This window comes from Hyaena hyaena, unplaced genomic scaffold, assembly GCF_003009895.1.
Source record: "Hyaena hyaena isolate Hyena2069 unplaced genomic scaffold, ASM300989v1 scaffold_84, whole genome shotgun sequence".
Classification (NCBI taxonomy): domain Eukaryota; kingdom Metazoa; phylum Chordata; class Mammalia; order Carnivora; family Hyaenidae; genus Hyaena; species Hyaena hyaena.
Window position 1 is genome coordinate 1,191,353 of NW_024080716.1, and position 21,528 is coordinate 1,212,880.

Below are 21,528 nucleotides of genomic sequence, written 5' to 3' on the forward strand. Positions count from 1 at the left end.
GCCCCTCTTTATTCCAATCTTTGATGGTCTCCTAAGTCTCCATTACATGGTAATGTTACTGATGTGGGTGCTAAAATTGGCTCTGTTTTATGTCCCAGCTTGTATATTTTCAGCACACACATCGTTATGAGTTCTCAATATTCATGAAAATCTACCATCTATGTTTGTCATATAATAATTAGCTCTGACCAGGTTAGAAATGAGATTACTAGCATGACAAGGGAGTCATAAGAAGCTGAAGGGTCCTTTCTCTGAGTTTGTCTCACACCTTTAATTCTGTTTAGTCTGACACTAATTTGTTCTTTGTGCATTGGGTGGGTCTTTTCTGCTAGATTCTGAAGTCCTGGAAAGCAGGTGTCATGTCTTTTGAATCACCACGAGGATGCCTAGTACATAGGAGGTGCTTCTTACTAAGTAGTTGGGTCATAGCTTAAGAAGCTGAAAAAGGCAGTTTTGTTTCAGAGAGAGACAGTTGTGAGTGTCACTCTTTAGGTGCATTCCAAGCTCTGCCTGGCACCTGGGAGAAGTCAGGAATACAGAGAGCACAGCTCCTTTGGGAGGGAGCCACAGTCTAGCTACATCACGTCAGTGAGAACACTTCATAAACTCTGAAACAATGCATCGATGGGTCATTTTAAAAAAATAATTTATTTATTTTGAAAGAGAGAGAGCAAGTAGGGTAGGGGCAGAGAGAGAGAGGGAGAGAGAGAATCCCAAGCAGGCTCCTCACTGTCAGCACAGAGCCTGATGTGGGGCTCGAACCTACGAACTGTGAGATCATGACCTGAGCTGAAATCAAGAATCAGACACTTAACCGACTGAGCCACCCACATACCCTAGATGGTTAGACTTGATTAGCTTTAAGTTCAGAATGGCCTGTGCTACAAGACTCTGCCACCCCCTCCCACACTCAGGAGGTCCCTCCCACGGGGTCATTTTCTTTACATGTATGAAAGGATACTCAAGAACGTGTCATGGAGGGCATAAGCAAATGATCTGTCAAACTGAGTGTGAAGTAATTCACTATGTGGTGTAAATGGGGGTCTATTTTATTTTTAGAAGGAAGATTGCTGAATGGATAAGGAAAATGTGGTATATCTATAAAACAGTATTATTCAGCAATAAAAAAAAAGAATAAAGTCCTAATATAAACTACCAGAGGAATGAATGTTGAAAACATTACAGTAAATAAAAGAAGACCAAAGACCACGTATTATATGGTATGAAATGTCCATAACAGGCAGGTCTGTACAATTTATTGAGACAGAGATGAATGGTTGTTGACAGGGGTGGGGCGGGGCATAGGGAAAGGCTTCTAATGGGTATGGGCTTCTTTTTGGGGCAAGAAAAATATTTTTAGATTGTGGTAATGGTTGCATAACTTTATGTACACTAAAAACTGAATTCTAGACTTTAAATGGATGAATTGTATGGCTTGTGAATTATATCTCAATAAAGCTGTTAAAAAGTAAATTCATTGCAGGGCGCCTGGGGGGCTCAGTCGGTTAAGCGTCCAACTTCAGCTCAGATCATGATCTCGCGGTTCGTGGGTTCGAGCCCCATGTCAGGCTCTGTGCTGACTGACAGCTGGGAGCCGGGAGCCTGCTTCGGATTCTGTGTCTCCCTCTATCTCTGCCTCTCCCCCACTCGCACTCTGACTCTCTCAAAAATAAATAAACACTTAAAAAAATTAAGTACGTTGCCTTTCAGTCTGCAATCTCTGAGGGTTGCTTCAGTGGATCAAATAGTGAGCGTTGAGTTTTTAACTCATCTTGGTTTGTTTGGGACCAAGAAGTCACACGCACTTAATAATGGTGACCACGCCCAAGGAAAAAGTGACAACACCCACAGCAACTGTTCTGGAAACTTATTTCTCCCCAACTTCATGCACAATCTTTTCAGGAGCTTTCAAATTTTATACTTTCAGAAATGTTGATTAGTGAGATATCCGATAAGAAATAACAGGGTACTGACAGCCCTGATTGTATAAATAGGCGTTTGGGATTGTGTTCATGGTTTGCTTGTCAGTACAAGAGAAATGTGTGATTATGTTGAATGATGGTTAATTTCCTTATCCACCCATTTTAAAAATAAAGATGTACGCCTGGAAGACAGGTGCCCAGGGAAAGAAGGATCCCCGTAGCTTTGTTACCAGACCCAGCGCAGGAATAGGATCCTAGTTAGAAGTTAGGATTTGAGGGGCGCCTGGGTGGCTCAGTTGGGTAAGCGTCCGACTTCGGCTCAGGTCATGATCTCACCCTTTGTGAGTTTGAGCCCCTGCTTCGGGCTCCTGTGCTGACATCTTGGAGCCTGGAGCCTGCTTCGGATTCTGTGTCTCCTTCCCTCTCTGCCCCTTCCTCTGCTTGTGATCTGTCTCTTTCTCTCTCTCAAAAACAAATAAACATTAAAAACACACAAAAAAGTTGGGATTTGAGTCCTGGCTGATTTCAGGCTGTTGCTGATGAGTTAGGGAATTGCGGCTGTGCCTCAGAAAGCATTTTCCGTTTACTCTAGTTTTGTGTTTGTCTGGACTGTTCTCTCCCCTCCTCCAAGACCATTGTTCCACCCTCTGGGACTAACTTACTGGTGTCAGCAGAGTTAGAAGAGCGGCCAGTGGATATGCACAGAGGTTGGAGGAAAGTGGCGCTTTCTGGCTTCATGGGAACAGTTCATACGCAAACACTGCTCTTTGATTAAGTATCCGGTGAAGCCAATTCACATGAACTCCAATTAAACTTTAATGAACAAGTGGGTGTATTAATATCAGCTGAGTAATGCAGGCAAGCACAGCTTCCAGTAAGTGACTCACTTCTCTGAGCAACTCACCCCCCATGCATGGTCGGAGTTACTAGAAAGCTTCCAGCTCTATTCGAGCGGGTCTGGTCTGGGCCTGGTAATTTTAGCAATCCCCGGGCTTGCTATAAATCTAGCGACACCGCCACAGTCAGCCAGGCCTCTGTTTTCGGGGCACGGATTGAAATGGGGACGCTTGCTCACATTGGGCAATGAGATCCTTTGTGGAACAGTGACCACAGAGATTTTTCTTTGTCTCCATTTCCTTGTATTTTGTAAAGTGGGAATTCCTTTTCCCCTTAGGCCCCCAGAGGCCCTGTAGGGGAACGTCAAGGCAGTGAAGGCAGAACCTTTAGTTTTGAACTAAACTTGGCCTCCTGGTTCTTCCTTCCCATCCCTGCCTGCTCTTCCTCGTCATGTCCACAAGCATCCCCCTGGTTATACCAGAGACAGCAAGGTGTGCTTAGAGCGGTGAGTCTTTATGAGCACAGATCCTGGTCCTTCTAGAGAATAAGTGTATCTGCTTCCTGGATCTATTCATTAAATGCTCTTGGTTTTATGCCTGGTGAATGATAAGTTTCAATAAACGTTAATTAGCTTGCACCAAAGGAGGACTCCGTGGAGATGAAGGGGGCTCGGCTCTTGACGTTGAAGGAGCTCAGACCCTCCTAGAGATGTGTCTTATCCTTACAAAATGGCTTTGTAATTACAGAGTGTCAAAGGAGTGTCATTCCAAAGTTTAGAAGAGACCGTGAGCGGAGAATTAAGAGATGCCCGAAGTTGGCTACATCTGAGAAGGCCAAGTGTGGATCGTGGCCTGGGGGACAGGACAGGGCAAGATAAAGGTTTTGGAAGGTGCCCTGGGGATGATCGGAGAGCAGGAGGCCCTGATGTGCCCAGGTGCATGGTGGGGAGCCGTCCCTACCATAGAGTAGGGATATGCCTGGGCCTAAGGAGCCTAATGGAGACTGAACTTACTAACCTCTGCCTTGGCCCCCAAGCCTCAGTCCCAGCTTCCTTTGCTGTCCTGTCTGCCACCTGTTCTTTCTTACCCCCCGAGGACCCAGTCGTGAGCAGTGCAGCAGTCAGGCAGCTGGAGACAGAGTAGGCTGTAGAATGGGCTTTATGTCCGTCATGTCATCTCCGTGGGCTTGCTGATTCCGCATCTCTGAATCAGTTTCCCTCCTTCTCTCAGATAATCCCTGCATGTGACAGCAGGAGCCTGGGCCTACAAAATCCCTAACCTTGAGCAGCAGGAAGTTCAGGTAAATCCCAAGCCTGCAAAGGAGTGGCCGAGTTTACTTTTCTAAACTCAGCAGCTGAGTAACTCACCCATTCCTCCCCTGCAGACAAGGCTGGTGGAGGCGAGGCCCGCTTGAACAAAAACAAAAAGCAAGGTAGAAAGGTGTTCTGCTGTTAGCAGGCTCCTCGCCCCCAGCCCTCCCCCACATTGCCACGTGGTTCCTTCCGGGGCTGGAGGTGGGGTGGGGGTGGGGGTGGGGCCGGAAGCTGGAAAAGTAGGGCAGGGCCGCAGGGTGGGAACGAGGGGACTGTTTTCTTCGGAGCAGAGAATGCCGTAATTCAGTCTGTAATTCAGGCTGCTTCATCTGCTTGGGAAACACCAAGGAAGGACACACTTGGAGAACTCCGACTGGACCCGCAGGCCTTGCGTCATGTTGTCAGGGTCTATGGTGCAAGAATGAGCCCCCATTTCAGAGGAAGGAACCACATGGGAATACCAGGCTCTTTGCTTCCCTCCCAGATTTCTTTCTAGAGAATGTCACGGGATGAAGAAATCTATGGAGTGAAGGCATATATTCCATAATGATACGAGAGGTGGAGAGAATCTTATCAACTGGATAAATTGCATTTTTGGACTTCTGGATAAAGCAGAAGGGATTTTTGCAAATCAGAAATTGAATAGGTTGATGATGTCAATTAGGAACTATAGGTTGCTTCCAGAAAACAGAGGAATGTATGTTAGGTTTTATACATATAAGACCCTAGTTAATTTAGCAATTAAAGCTAGGTATTTCATTATTTGAGAACTCTCTAGGGCATTATTATTATTATTATTATATGTACTACTGAGAAGAGTTTATTATTTCATTTTACAAATGAAGAAACAGATATAAGGATCATTATCTAAGGACACTGGAACTAAGATTCATTAGTCACCGTATTCCTTTGTTTTGTATTAGGGATGTCATATTCAAGTGAAACAGTAGGGTTTGTTTATAGGGATTCACAAGCGGACTGAATTACACTTGGTTTTGACATCCAAAGGAATTGGGGAGGTGTAATTAGTTAAGCTCTCTACCTTGTTTGGCCAAAGAGATTTGTCAGAGCAGTTTAGTAGCCATGATGGATTATACATCTTTGATTTGGGGGCCTGTGGCAAATACCTTCCAATTCACGATTTATCCAGAGCCTATTGGATATGCTTGCTACTTTTACCTCCTGTCCAGTTTTTTTTAAGATAAAAAAAGGCCAACTGCATATATTGTGTAGATTGATTAACTAGCCTCCCTACGGTGAATGCTTTTTTGCAAACCTACCCGTGCAAAACCCAAATCCTTGCCACCATCCCTATTTACCTCATTCCTGGGCTCTCAAGTGGATCCTTTCTTCTGCAGATGTGTGACAGATTATACTGGCTCTTCTCTTGGAGGTAACTTTCTGGCGCCTTGGAAAACCTCACTGTTACTCCAGCCGCTCTTTGGTTCGCCTTTCCTTCTTCTGTCCACCTTGAACACAGGGTAGCTACTGGCCACTCGATGTTCTTGGCACACTTGCCCAGATAACCCTTGGTGGCCTCGAGTACTAAAGTTGGCGATTGCTCCAGACAGCAGTCGTTTCTCAACTTGAGTTTGTGTTTCAGCATCAATTAGGGAAATCCCATTGGAATTCAGATTTTGAGTCTGCATCCCTACATTTTTGGCTGTGGGCCTGGGCGTTAGCATTTTAAAAACCTTTTCTGGGTAATTCTGATGGGCACCCCTGCTTAGTAAAATCTACTGTTATCAGTTCCCTTGTGGCATGCAGTGCTTGGAGTTAAAGCCTTTTAAAAGACATGTAATCCATTGGTTCCAGGGTGAGGAAGACTCCGGGCATGAAGGAGAGTGAGAAGGTCTAGAAAAGGCTGTGGCCTCAGCTGGAGAGGAAGCTGGATGATGCTACAAGGGAACAAAGGCTCTGTGTCCTGACCTTCTGCCTTCTGCTTCTTTTATTCTCCAGGCCATTCCCATAATGAGTATTTATTCTGCCCGCCAACACTCTTGCTCTTACACGTATGTGACTATGGGTTCTGTTCTAGAAGTTTCCACAGGAGGGAAACTGAGGGCAGTCCCCACTGAAGTGAAGCCAATCATGAGGCTCCATTTTATTCTATGGGTTGCAACTTTTCCACAAAAATCCAACTTCCTTTTTTTTTGCTCCAGGCTGTAAGCAGGTCCAGCCTTTTTCTCTATTTCCTACATAATGAGTCTTCCTGATACCTTTATCAATACACCAGATTTTGTCAGAATCTGTTAGCTCTTTAGTCCAAACCTCCAAAACAGACAGGCTTTGGTGAGTTTTCTCACGAGTGGAGGTAAAACGGAGGCAAATGTTCCTTCAACTGAGACTACGCTGTCCTTGGCCTTTTTTGAGTTTGCTAAGTGGAATCGGTGTTATGACTTTTCAGTCATATGTTCCCCCATTTAAAACTGCAGAATTGATCTTACCACCTCACTGGGGAGCGATGACATCGTCAGTAAATTCTAATGGAAAAACCTGTCTGATGAATGGGGCAGGAAAGTGTCACAGCAGTACTGGTGAGTCATCCCAAGACCAGCTAGGTTTGAGCTGTGGTGTTTCTTCGATGCTGACTCTGAACCTCCTTCAGCATTCTGTCACCTTAAGCAGCTTTCGAATCTTTGTCTCAGATTTGCTAATCTAGGTCAGACTTTGTCTTTTTAAACATTGTGCTTGGGCATCTCCTTAGTAGATTGGACTAAGGACAATTATCCTTGTCCCATTAGGATAATTGGCTGTACATGCTTATGAAAATGGTAACAGGAGGAAACTGTGTCGTTCTTGAACAAGGTCTTTTCCTCCCATTTTGGGGCAAGGTACTGAGGGGCTTGGGTGTGCTTGCATGTGCTTTTGCTTTTTAATGTTTATTTTTGAGAAAATGAGAGAGAGATGGAGAGAGAGAGACAGAGAGCGAGTCGGGGAGGGGCAGAGAGAGAGGGAGACACAGAATCTGAAGCAGACTCCAGGCTCTGAGCTGTCAGCACAGAGCCTGATGCAGGGCTCGAACTCATGAACTATGAGATCACGACCTAAGCCAAAGTCAGATGCTTAACTGACTGAGCCACCTAGGTGCCTCTGTTTTTGTTTTTTGTTTTTTTTTAAATAGGATGTGATGTTGGTACTTTGGGCAGTTTTGGAGTCCCCATTATTAAAAACAAAAAAAAAACAAACCCCCAAAACCTCAAGACCAACTCTTTTCCTAGATAAGTTAATGGTCATTGTAAAGAGGGCTATAGAACATCAGGAAACTTTGAGTTGGGTGTGCTGTCCCAGTTTGCTCTATGAGGTTGATTGACTGGCTGTTGGTGGGGATTCTCAACTCCATCTCTCTGAGTTGTTGAATGGACCAGATGAGTGAATGCATGTGAAAATACTCTGTAAATGGAAACAAACACACAAACAAAGTATTCTCATTTTATTTTATTTTTTTAAAGCATGAGTGCTGGTCTCCTTCCTAAAACAAAATAACCTTTCATTTTTAATTATAAAAGTTAAGTATACTCATTTTCGAAAATTAAACTGCTAGCAAGTATGGGGAAGAAAATGAAAACACTCATGCTTCACTATCCAAGATAACTACTCTTCTGTTTTACACATTTACTACTCTATTCTTTTTATAAAGGGGGCTCATGTTACACATATTTATTTTTACATGCTTTCTTTACATGCTATTACATTGTAAACACTTTCTAATGTCGTTAAACATCCTGCAGAAGTATACATCTTAATCATTACATAGTATTGTATTACGTGAGTAATGTGTTTGCATGTATTGTGAGAATCTTGACCATTGTTTCCATTTTCCATAGCCCAGTAAACAGTGCTTCCTGTTTACCGAGAAGGGAAGTTGCTGTAAAACGAGGCATAGGCAATTGAACTGTTTTTGCAGTAGAGGAATTTGACATATTTTATTTCATCCTAAATTAATATGTATTGGACTGGAGTTGAGCAGTACTTTTAGTTAAGATCTCAGTCAAGGTAAAGTCAGACCTGTAGAATTGTTAATTTAGAGAAAATTCTGACTGCAACAAAATCTATTAGGCCAAGTTCTCTTAATTAACATAACGTTAATTAGAGAAACACTGATAAATAGTATGGTTAGTCTCTATGAATGCACTACATCAGATGAGTTGCTTTGGGTTTCTGCAGTACTTTTATATTCTCTTATTAGGAGGATGTGGTAAATTTGTTTTGCCCAAAGGATTCATTTTCTGTTGCTGGGCACATATATAATCCTATAGTGACCATGTTTTTGGATGTGACGACATAATGATGAAGAGAGCCCTTTGGAAATTTTAAAATGGAGATTTAAGAGCAGTAGGCTAGGAGAGGGGATTTTGCTGGTATTTCAGTCCTGAGATTGATCTTTTTGTCTTGGGCTTATGTCCTTGTCTCTCTCTCTCTCTCTCTCTCTCTCTTTCTTTTTCATTTCTGTGTGTCTGCCTAGCATCTTGCAATGTAGGTTTGCGGGAGTTCTGTCCCCCACATTTGTCCATGTGCCCACCCACCTATCCTCCTACCCGTCCATCCAGCCATCCATGTAATCATCCATCCTGTGGCTGTTCTTCTCCACCCCTCTAATTTATCTCTCTCCGTCTTCATCTGTCACCACATCCATCTACTCACCCGTCCGTGTCTATCTGTAAAATGAATGGAGACTATTTTGATGCAAGCATATGAATTTCTTTGTTGCATTTTACAAAGGGTATCATGGGGACCAAGGACACCAGAACCAGGAAGTGAAAATGACTGGGACTTGACCATTTTTGTTTCACTTCAAGATCTGGAGGGATATTCAAAACTGACCTGATAACCTGTTCTGTGATGGTCATCAGGGTGCTCTGAATGTGATGCATTTTGGGAAATGTTGTTTCAAGTAATACGTTACTAGAAATCAGTCACCAGGAGATAGAAAAAGGGCTATTTTAAAAATTTATTGAGAGAGAGAGAGAAATGAAATGAGTGGGTGAGCAGCAGAGAGAGAGAGGGGGGGACAGAAGATCCAAAGTGGGCTATGTCTCAGCAGAGAGACAAATGTGGGTCTTGAACCCATGAACCATGAAATCAGGACCTGAGCTGAAGTCAGTTGCTCAACAGACTGAGCCACCCAGGCACCCCTACACAAGAGCTATTATCTCACTTCTGAGTAGTAAATTCAGAAGGGAAAGAATTTTCTTGAGTTTGGACTAAGAAAGACTCATAGATGTAGAGATGCCATCTTTCCAAATTTATGGAGTAAAAAAAATATTATAACACTTTCAGGGAGTTTAGGTGTATTATATACAAAGGGATTTTTAAGGTGTGGGGATTTGTTTTGCACTTGTTGTTGGATAAAATAACGAGTGGAAGGCAAGGAACCAGCTGTTACTGAAAACCTATTTTCTGATTCTCAGAAGGCTGATTTGCACTTACCTATCCTTAGGACTTACCTGTCTTACTGAATTCTCACAGCAGCCCTGCGATGTAACTCATGTTATTCCCATAATGTAAGGCAAAGACTCACAGAGGCTAAATGATTTGCCCAAATTTACATGGTTAACATGTAGCGAAGCTTTGGTGAAATCAAGACTCGTTTGACTCTAAAGCTGTTACTCTTTGCAGTAAACCACACCGCACAGTGCTTGTAAAACCTTAGCTGTGCATCAGCTCTCCATTTCCAGTTTTATAGCAGCTCAACCTCTGAAAAGCAGGCTGCACATAACACAGCTTTCAGTTCGTTTCGTGAAAGGTGAGAAGGTTTGCATGGGGGCATGATAAAGATGACCATTCTGAGGATCTGGATATAAGATGGAATCTATAAGCTTTACTTTAGTATTTGACAGAATGAGATTTTCCTCATGTGTAGGTGTGTGCTTGTGTTTGCATTTAACTGGAATTTCATTAGCTTGATCCAAAAGGTGCCAAGGTCCCCTCCGCAAGCTGCATCTCATAGAAGCAAAGAAACCAATGAAATACAGTAGCAACTTCTCCCCCAACTTTTGTAAGCTCTAGAAAGGCAGAAGGGCAGCTATTGTGATGTATTTTATGCCAGACCAGCTGATACAATCACAAATGAGAAGGAAATAGTAACAACTTTTGCAGACAAAGCACATTTATTTCATTCTTTTTTTTTAAATTATTTTTTGTTTTAAATGATTTATTTATTTCTAGGAGAGAGAGAGAGAGAGAGATACAGCGTGAGCAGGGGAGGGTCAGAGAGAGAGGGAGTCACAGACTCTGAAACAGGCTCCAGGCTCTGAGCTGGCAGTCAGCACAGAGCCCGACGTGGGGCTCGAACCCACGAACCGCGAGATCATGACCTAAGTGAAAGTTGGACGCCCAACCGACTAAGCCACCCAGGCGCCCCACATTTATTTCATTCTTAACTTTTCTAGGTTTGAAAGCTTGCCCTCTCTCTTTTTAATCATGCAGAAACTGTAGCATTGCCAATATCATTCTATCCTGGATGGAAATTAGTGTTGCATAATTAAGGAGGAAGATGGAGGCTGGGTGAAAGAGATTCTGCTGTAGGACCTGCCTTCTATGATCTTATTCTCACTTTCTGCCTTTACTTTATTCTCTAAGCATTTATCAATTGCCTCCTGTCAACCAGGCATGGTGCTGTGTGGGAAGGATATACTAGAATAGGGGTCAGCAAACTTTTCTGTAAAGGGACAGATGGTAAATATTTTAGCCTCTGTGGGCCATATGGTCTCTGTTATAGCTACTCATTCTGCTATCTGACAATATAAAGTAAATATAAATATTATAATATAAAAAGTGAAATACTCAACTCTGTCATAAACAATATGGAAAGAATTGAGTGTGGCTATGTTTCAATACAATTTTACAAAAACACCTCATTGACCCAGACTTGGTCTGTGGACCACAGTATGCCAACACTTGTGCTAGAATGTCCATGAAAATAGTGCACTTGATCTTGTTCATTGCTGTGTCACTAGTGCCTAGAGCAGTGCCTGGCATATGGCAGATGCTTTATAAATATCTGTTGAATGAATGAGTGAATCTCACCCCTTCTCCGATCTCTCAGAGTTCATAATCCAATAGAGGAAATAAGAAATATATGTATGAGAGCAGTCAGGTAGTAGAATCAGGCGGCACTTTAACTGGGCCCTGAAGGATGGGTAAGTGGATGTCACCAGAAATGGGAGAAACACACCACAGGCAGAAGAAACACACAAAAGGGACAAGAAGCAGGGCATTTGTGGTGCCTAATGGGTAGTTTGAATGTTCTGGAATAGGATTTCCCTGATTTGCCCCATCATTGTAATCACTTGCCATTAATAATACAGATTTCTGGCACCCTCCCTTGAGATTCTGATTTGTTAAGGCAACTTTGGCAATATTTGTTTATAAAATAAAGATTTCAGAGGAAGTAATAGTGGGAGATGACATTGGAAAGATTTACTGGGGTCATTTCTGATGTGCAATAAAGTTCTTACTTTTCCTACCAAAGGAATCAGCACTGACTGATGGCATCTGGGCCTAGAATTACCCTGTCCCTTCTGTGTCTTGAAATGGGGGTGGGGGTGGGGGGCTCATGGAAATCCACCCTGCTTCTCTGCCTGCCTTCATATTTCTACCCTTGACCTTGTAGGACTACTCTAGCCATTATGATGGAATGACATAAAATTTAGTTGCTCATGTAAATTATAATGAAAATATAAAATTTTGTGTAGCTATTAGATTTATTGCTTTAGAATCTGTTGGTTGACATACATCTAAGAGGGCAAATGAATTCAAACAAGATAGTAGGAAACTTACTTTCTCTTGCCATAATTCTAGTTCAGAAGGTTATTTAATTTGGTACTCGGCTTTGTAGAATGTGACCACTGGGAAGGCCATATGTCTCGTGATTATTATTATTTTTAAATGTTTATTTATTTATATTGAGAGAAAGAGGGGGTTGGAGCTGGAGGGACAAAGAGAGAGAGGGAGAGAGAGACTCCCAAGCAGGCTCCGTGCTGTAGTGCAGAGCCCGACCCGGGGCTCCATCTCAGGAAATGTGAGATCATGACCTGAGCCAAAATCAAGAGTTGGACACTTAACTGACTGACCATCCAGGCACCCCTGTCTCCTTTTAAATCATGGGAGAAACTGAAGTCTAAAATGTAGGCAGTGACTTGCTCAAGTTCTGTCACCAAATTATTGGCAAAACCAGGATTATAATGCAAATGCCAAGTTACTCAATTTAGTTTTCTTTTCATAGTGCTATGCCACATTTATCAATAGAATTCCTAATTTACATAATTTCTCTCCCCCTTGAATCTCCTAGCCTGTTGCCTACACCTCTTCTATAGTGCTTATCATAAAGTTATATCCTAATGTTTTCTTGCTGGACCAGTACCCCACGGTTACCCCAAATAAAGACTGAGCTCTGTTTCCTTGGAGAGCTTAACATATTTCCTGGCACTTAGCATGTGTTCAGCAAATAATTGTAGACTTGAAATATCTTGAGCATCTTTTCTTTCTTGTGTGTTTTGACTCAAGTTTCTTTCCACTTATATTGTCAGAAAAGTCAGGCTCTTCTAGAATTGCTGAAATACAAAGCTACTTTCTCTTAAGCTTCCTTTAAATGAAAGAAAAAGTTGAATTCCCCATTATGGCTGAGACCTTTCTTAACAGCTCTTTTGATACTTAAATGTCAGCAACTTGAAAAAAGAAATGTCAGTAAATTATCAGAGAAAGATATTGCATGTTTATTTGGGTAGATATATTTTAATTGACCACTTAAAATAAAGATGATAGCAAAATTCTGAGGAATTTCATAGTTTGCACATTTCTCTCAACTGCCAGAACTTTTTGTGTTTGTATCTCTTAGAAGGTTTAATTTTAATTTTCTTTCTGCTTTATGGTTATGAATGTACATTTTTCATTTTTCTCTTCCAGTAGATGATGCACGTCTTGAATTGAAGTTTAAAAAAATTGATCTCTGCCTCCCTACCAAACCTAGGTCCATAGGTGTGAAACCTAAGTAGACTTTTACTTATAGAAACATGGTTAGAAAATGGTCAACCTTATCTTCACTTATTCACTTCTTTTGCATCTGACTGTGTGCTGGGTTTTGTGCTTAACATTGGTGATGGGCTGCACTGGGGTGGATAATTTAAAAGTGAGTAACACCTTTTTTCAGAGAATTCTAATTTGGTGGCGATATTGACACAAAACATGTAGATACGATGTGATGTACAGATCTAAGATACATACACATAATCTGTTTTAGAATATGGTAACAGGTTAATTCTGACTGGGTGAGTCCAGGGAGGCTTCAGCAAAAAGATAGTGTTTGAACTGAACCTGAATGTGTTTTCATCCATCCATTTCAGTCATTGGTTTTGGTCCTTGTCAGCACAACACATGCACACACACTCACACACACACACGTGAGCACAGACACGTGTACACATGCAAATGCATTTTTCTTTTTATGATCTGTTTGACTGTAGATTTAAAAGTGGAACTATCTAGAGGCCCTTGAGTGGCTCAGTTGGTTAAGCGTCCAATTCTTGAATTCGTCTCAGGTCATGATCTCACAGGTTCGTGGGATCGAGCACTGCATTGGGATTCTCTGTCTCCCTCTCCTTCTGCCCTTTCCCTGTGTGTATGACCCCCCCCCCCCAGTCTCTCTCTCTCAAGTAAATGAACTTGAAAAAAAAAGTGGAACTATCTTTACATGGACAAAAGAAAGAGAAGAACAGGTTTCATTGTATAATCTGCAGGTTTCCCAACATCTGACACAGTTGCCAGAAATTACTAGGATGGTCTTCACCATCAGTGGCATGAGCTCCAAGTACATTGGCCAGAGAGAGAGATACTATTCTAAAGTGATGGTGTTCTTTCCAAGAATTTGCCCATCTAGTTGTTGTTCTCCTTACTAGTTAAATTACATTAAATGGCTCCTGAAATGGAAAAAGTTTCGACTTTGACGTCAGACAGTTCTGGTTCCACTGCTAACTTTGCCATTTATTATTTATATGACCCAAGACCATTGCCTGTCCTTTCCTAGGCTTAGTTTCCTCATCTTTGAAGATGGTGATGATGGAAGGTACCTCTCAAAGTCGTGAGATTATGGAGCTAATGTTCCTATTTCAGTGCCCAGGCCATGATAGGTCATATGCCTACGGGGCCAGGTAAGTTATGTAGAAGAGTGAACAGGTGACATGCAAGTTTTACGCTTTTGACACAGACACACTGCATTTACATAGTTAATATACAGAAATAGCCTTTGCTTCCACAAACAAATACTTCCAGTGTCTTCTTGAAATATAAAGCCCTTTTAGCTAGTTTTCCTTCTCCCACGTAGGCGTCTTGGGCACAGGGAATACTTTGTTCTCCTCTTTACTGGAGAGAAGGTAACAGCTGATGAAATGTGACTAGTCATCGGCCACAGCCATTGTGCACTTTTGGAATGGAGGTACAAGGGTGTGGTGGGGGACGTGGGTAGCTCATGAGGACTCTATGAAAAAGATTGCGGCTGCTGGTGCTAATCAATTCTTGCCCATGGGAATGCATCATCAGGTTTTTATGTGACATCTTTAGGTCTTTAAATGTTGGCAACTCATTCAAATTCTTAAAAAAGCACTGAGAGAGACTTCCTCATGGAAGGAGAAAAGTGCAATATGTGCTGTCACACAGTAACCTCAACTTTGGCTCTTAACAGCAACAACAAAGCACTTTAAAAGTCCACACTGTACATGGCGAACCAAACTTATACAAGGGCCAGGCTGGACCCTCAGTCTCCCAGTATGCATTCTCCTGTGCATATATTTATTTATTTATTTATTTATTTTTAATTGATAAAGATAATGGTACATGCTGGCCAACACTTCCTAAGTCCTTTACATGTGCTGAGCATGTTATAGGTATCATTTAATTCTTACAGTAACTAAAAGGGTGTGCATTACTATGGTTATCCTACTTTTACAGATAAGGACACTGAAGCTCAGAGATAAAGCACACAGGCACACAGATGGTACATAATAGGTACCTGGAAGACCAAGCCTGTTTGCCTTTAAAACCAAGCAAACTGCTGGTTGTCCACCCTGATGGTACGTTAGAATCATCGGAATGCCTTCAAAAGCATTGTTTTACAAGCCCATCCCTAAACTAATTAAATCAGAATGTTTAGGCATGAGACAGGCATGGGGATTCTTTTAAAAGCTCCAAATTCATGGTTGGAACTAGAAGTCATGTAGATAACACCTCTCCCCACATCAAGCACTCCCTGTCTCCTATACCCTATTTTACATTTCTTTAAAGAATTTATTGCTCTTCGAAAACTATGTGTTCATTTCCCCATTTGTGAATTTTCTGCCATTGTAGGGCTCCGGGAGTGCAGACATTTAGTCTTTTCTCATTCTTTGCTGTGTCTCTGCCATGTAGATTACTGCCTGCCACATAAAAGGTGCTCATTAAATGTTTATTTGAACCAAGAATTGGTCCTTCACTGCAGAGAGCTTACAGTCTAGTAAGGAAGACAATAGATACTTAGTCCCAGGAGAGAAGCTGATATCAGTGATGGTCAAGCCAACTTTATTAAAACTTGTAAGACTGTTGATCTCTTAGGCACTGGTAGGATAAATTGTCTTGATTGGTACTGCAGTTTTAGTCATCTGCAGTACTGGACTGGATCTGTTCTTTGCTCTGAGGTGTGTGTGTGTGTGTGTGTGTGTGTGTGTGTGTGTGTGTGTGTACACTGAGTAATAGATAACACATTCATGTTGCTCTGTTTGGACAAAATTATTTAGTGAGGCAGCTGGGGATTGCAAGAGGGGCATTCTGAGTTCTGTTATCCAAACATCAGGCTGTAGAACGAATTCAGGACTGATGGTAGAAGTTTACCCAGTCATTAGGGAATTTAGATATTATCTTCTCTTTCTAGGAAAGCCAACTTCTTGTGGGGCCCTCTGCTCACCTTATCTACAGCAGTAGTCCTCAGCCCTTACTCATCAAAGACTCTTCCAGTGGATTGTGGTCATATAACAGCACACTGTGGGCTGTGACCAAGGAAAGGCAGGCAGGATTAAGTGGAATAAATGGAGATCTATCCATAACTCTTGTCTCTTCCTCTCCCACTGAAGGAAGTAAAAGAAAGTGTGGGTGACAATATCCTAGGGATAACCTGGAAAGAGTGCTGGTTTCTAAGGGAAAACAATTCATTTGGAACTTCAGGACTTTAACAGTGACTATTAATAGGTTGTCTGTGACACATCTGACAATTGATGGACCCTGGTGGTAGTGAAAATACCGCAGCAGTGGTATGGGCCACGCGCTGAACGATCAAAACCAACCCCTGCATCGCCAGTTGTGCCATCAAGTACAGGCTGATGGGTGGCCTTGCCGGTAGAGTCACAGTGTGTCATGGGGAAGCAGTGATGTTCGCAGGGTTGAGGGGAACTCCTGGTGGCTCTCCTCAGGCGGTGCAGAGAGCAGGAAGGGCCCTTGCTCTAGACTAGTAAAACTTGGGTTGAGGACCTGATCTTGCCACTTACTGCCGGAGGCTCCTGGGCAATTCACTTGCCTTTCTTGAGCCTACATTTCTTCTGGACATGGTGGAGGAGAGTAACTGTGGCATCCCCAGTTTTCCAGGCTTGATAGGATGGTTAAGCACTTGTGAAAGAACTTCTCAAGATGGAGCACTGTAACCCAAGTAAGGGTGATGACTAAACAAATTGTGATAGTGGTAGCTTTTCTCTCATTGCAGACTTGCCAGACCTGACCTCCCTGTTCAACTATAGCCAAAAATGAAGGTTGAAAGGACTTTGGGGGAAAGGGGAAACAAGCAAAGACAGAACTGGCCTTGTTCGGGGCCTCTTCAGAACGGTGGTGTCTTGTGGAGTCCAAAGACCAAATCTGGGCATTTGGGTGGAGATGAATGCACAACACTGGATCTAAATAGGCTCAGGCCAGTGGGATATTCATGACAAGTACAGTGTTTGAGGTGGCCTGGGTGTCTTAAAAATGGGCTGATTTTGACAAAGGGGAAAAGTCGGGATTCATTTTACTGTAAATTGCAAGTAAGGAACAACAGAAGGTTGAATATTAGAAGAACTTGGCTATCGCCAAAACCACACACTTTCACATTAGTAAAACATGGAGTTCTATCTGAGTGAAATGTGAAACTCCTTGCAGACCACAGAGAGTAAAAAGTACTTTTGTTTCATTATTAATACCATTGTCCTTATTTCTTTAAATGAGAATTGATAGCCACCATAAGAGAATCTTTCTCAAAGACCAAACACAGAAAGAAGGAAAAATAAAACAACATAAACACACAAAAACCTCCCTGCCACCGTCACCACAAAGAAAACCCAGCGCTCTAAGGATGCACCATCCTTATCCATTGTGAAGTCGTCAGGTTCTAGAGAGAGGGGACCGCATTTCTGTCAGGATAGAGTCTTCAGTGAAGGTTTTTTTTAATCCTTCCTTTTTTCTCCTCCCTCTTTTGGAAGACTGACAAAGTTGGCCTTTTGTAGCACAGCAGGAAGGGTAGTTTTACCCTCTAATGTGTGTGAGCATCTGAAGAGGAGGCCTCGTGGGTACTGGGACTATCCGTGTTCACAAGGGAATGAGTCCAGGGCACCTGATGGAGGGATGTGCTCTAGGCGCTTCACAGTGAAAATGGAGCTCTTGAAGGTGAAACAAGGTAACTTTGAAAAATGAGGGGCCTTTGGAGTTGAGGGAAAGAGGCCCATTCCTGGCCAACATGTGAAGGTTTGTGGTGGGAAGTCTGTATGATGGGGATCAGTAGACCGGAGTTTCCACCTCGTTCCCCCGTCTTTTAACTACAGCTCTCCTCGCCTCCTTCCTCAGCCACATGTGGGAGTCGAAATAGGTGTTTCCATTTGTCTTTCTGACTGGTGTTTGGAACTGGTAATTATTCAACTCTTGGTTCATGGGGACTCGGAGCATTCTGGCAATGAGATGGGAAGCTGAGGCCAGTGGGCGAGCTGCGTGTTGGGTTGAATATATGTGGTTGAGCAACACAGCACTAGAGTTGTTATTACTATCATCATGATTGTCATCATTATTTTGAACATGTGTTCCTTGCCAAGCCTTGAATTAGGTGCTTTATATATGTTATCGTACTTGATTTTCACAGCAGCTTGTTGAGATGTAAATTTTAGCTTTCTGTTTTACAGCTGTGGAAACTGAGACACTGTAAGAGTAAAGAACTTCCCCAAAGTCAAGGCTGTTAAGTAGCTGCATTAGGCTTCAAAGACAACAGCTTTGTCATCCTCCTTCTGATAGGCCATATTGCAGAGATGGAAAGTTGCAGACTATCTGGCTAGCATTTCCCTGCATTCAGTGTCCTCATTGGTCGTTGTTGTCCAGTCTTTCTTTAACGAAAACTAAAACAAATATCTGAGTAAGCAACACAAGAATATAGTGCAAAATTTAAAAGTCACAAAAATGAAGTGTAATGAAACAATAAACTTTTTCCTTATCAGGGTCTCCTCTATCTACTTTTCCTACCCAGAGGTCGCCACTGGTATCAGTTCCTTGTATCCCCTTCTAGAAGTAAACTGGGTCTAGACAGACATTTATATGTGTTTATATGCCTTTGTATCTCAGTGTCTAGAGAATGTTTACACAAAAGGGAGCACACTGCACACGTTATGTCGCATCTTGCTTTTTTCATGTAATCATATAAGTAGATGATCATTTCTGTATGTATCTTGTGCCTGGTATCTTATGGTTTGAATTAGCATTTCTGTTGCTGTCAGTGGCTGGTAACATCATTTTAAATAGGATATAGCCGTTTGGTTTTTGTTTTTGTGAATTCTCCTTTGTCTCCTTTTCTATTGGATTGTTATTTATTTATTTTTTTAAATTTTATGTCTTTATTTTATTTTGAGAGACAGAGAGCAAGCAGGGGAAGGACAGAAAGAGAGAGACACAGAATCTGAAGCAGGCTTCAGGCTCTGAGCTGTCAGCACAGAGCCCGACATGGGGCTCAAACCCACAGACTGTGAGATCATGACCTGAGCTGAAGTCAGAAGCTTAACCGACTGAGCCAACCAGGCACCATGAATTGTTACTTATTTTTAATAGTTAAAAAAGTTAACCCTTAGTCTGTGATAGGAGTTGCAACTCCTCACCATTTTGCATTTATCTTTCTAACTTGCATGCAAAAAGTAACAAAAAAAAATTATACAGTCAATTCAATCTTCATTTTATAGTTTTGAGGCCTTGTGTAACACTCAGAAATGCCTTCTCCACTTTGGTTATTTAAAAACAATCCTGTAATTTTCTTGTTTGTTCATTTGGTTCTTTTTACTTTTTCACTCTGTCTCTTTCTGTCTCTCATCACTGATTCACTGAAATTATATTTTGGTCAAAGATGTGAGGTAGGGATCCACTTTGATATTTTCTAGATCTATGTGTCCAACACTATTTATTGAATAGTCCATTTTTTTCCACTCTGATTTGAAAAAGCACTTATATTAAATATTACATTTCTTAATGTTTAATTACTTATTTATTAGGAATTTGTATCTGTTTTGGAACCTTCTGTTCCATTCATCTGTCATTTCATGCACCATTTTCATGCTTTCAATTATTGCACCTATTAATAACAGGTTTTCTTATCTGATGGGGCTACTCCAATCTTATTAGTTGCTTTTTTTCTAAATTTTTGTGTCTTTTAGCATTTTATTTTCCCATGAACTTTAGAATGAACTTGTCCAATTCTCAAAGCAATGTCTAATTGATATGTTTATGAGGATTGCTCCAAACTTATTTATTTACATTATGCATTGTAAAGATGCTATTTCTTTTTCCTAGAACACGATACCTTTCCATTTGTTGGAGTCTGGTTTTATGTCACCTGGAGCATTTAAATTTTTCCTCTTATAGACTGTGCATATTTCTTATAAGTTCGTTTTCCTAGCTACTTTTTGTTTTCTCTAGTTCATGGATTTTTTTTTTTTTTTTTAGTATTATAGCACCTGATTGTTCATGTGTTTATAGCCCCTTGTTATCAGTATATTGAGTTTTCTATCCAGCCACTTTACTTAATTCTTTCATTATTTGAATACGTTTTTCAAATTTTATTTATTTTTTAAAGTTTATGTATTTATTTATATTTAGAGAGAAAGAGATAGAGATAGATAGGTAGAGAGAGAGAGAGAGTCAGAGAGAGGGAGAGAGAGGATCCCAAGAAGGCTCTGCACTCTCAGAGCAGAGCCCAATGTGGGGCCCAGTCTCTTGAACTGTGAGATCATGACCTGAGCTGAAACTAAGAATCAGACGCTCAACTGACTGAGCCACCCAGGAGTCCTTATTTGAATAAGTTTTAGATGAATTTCTTTGAGTTTCTGGTTCAGTAATCATATAATCTGGCAATAGCTATAATTTACCTTTTTCTGTCTAGTTTTTATAAATCTTACAGATTTTTCGAATTGTATTATCTGTTACCTCAAGAGGAGGAAATATTAAATAGCAGTGTTAGAGTGAATGTCTTTCTCTTTTTCCTGACTTTAATGGGGATGCTTATACTTATAATGTTTGCTATTAATTGTAATGTTGGCTTTGGTTTGAGATGTATCTTGTGTTAAAGAAAAATCCATCCCTATTATGAGAGTGCTTTTTATTTTTAAAATGGAGACTGGTTGTTAAGTGTTTAACACTTCGGAAACTATCGAAATGATCGTGCGTTGTCTCTTCTTTTTACTGAGAAAATATCTTAGAATTTTATCTTTTGTTCTGTAATTTGGTGAAATATATAAATACATTTTTCAAACATGAAATCATGCTAGTGTTCCTGGAATGATATACACTTAGTCATAGTTTGTGCATTATATTTTTAGTGTTGTTGGCATCTACAGGGTAATAATGTATTAACAAGTTTTGCATCAGTTTTCCTAAGTGAGATTATTTGAAAATTGTGTGGGCGCATATATGTGTATATTTGCCATTGTCAGATTCTAGTATAGATGTTATGCTTAAATCACCATAAAATAATTCAAGAACCTTTCTTTTTCTTTGGTTGCTTTTGAAATAGTTTTAATACCACTGATAGAATCTGATCCTTAAATATGTGATAGAATTCCCCTGTGAAACTGCCTTGACTTGGTGCCTTTTTTTGGAGGGGTGGAGGTTGTTGCCTCTTTGACAACTTTTTATATTTGTACTCCTATACTAATTGGACTCATTTGCTTTTGTATCTTTTCTGTGGTTACTTACCTTAATTGTATTTTAGGAAAGTCACCTATATCAAATAGATTTGCATGGAGTCAAATAATTTCATATAATTATTTTCATTTCCTTTGCGTTTGTGCTTATTTCCATGTCATTATTTAAAGTTCTGTGGTTTTGCACTTTATTTATTTATTCCCCATTTTTTATGAGCTCGACCACATTTTATTTATTATTTATTCACAAAACAGCATTCGCACTCACTTGCTGCTCTACTATTCTTTATTTTCTCTTTAAAAT

At 41.1% G+C, this 21,528-nt stretch overlaps 1 protein-coding gene across 7 annotated transcripts in view; it reads left to right on the top strand.

Moving 5' to 3' along the window:
• Nucleotides 1–21,528, top strand: part of LOC120233110 (LIM domain containing preferred translocation partner in lipoma) — a 673,125-nt gene that overhangs the window by 129,437 nt on the left and 522,160 nt on the right. Inside the window, exon 1 of one of the 7 annotated variants that reach the window (XM_039234227.1) lies at nucleotides 17,631–17,734. The exons of the other annotated variants lie outside the window; for them this stretch is intronic. The gene's annotated coding sequence lies outside the window, so the exon portion shown is untranslated. Of the gene's footprint in view, nucleotides 1–17,630; nucleotides 17,735–21,528 lie in introns of those variants that run through there. 7 annotated transcript variants of the gene reach the window in all.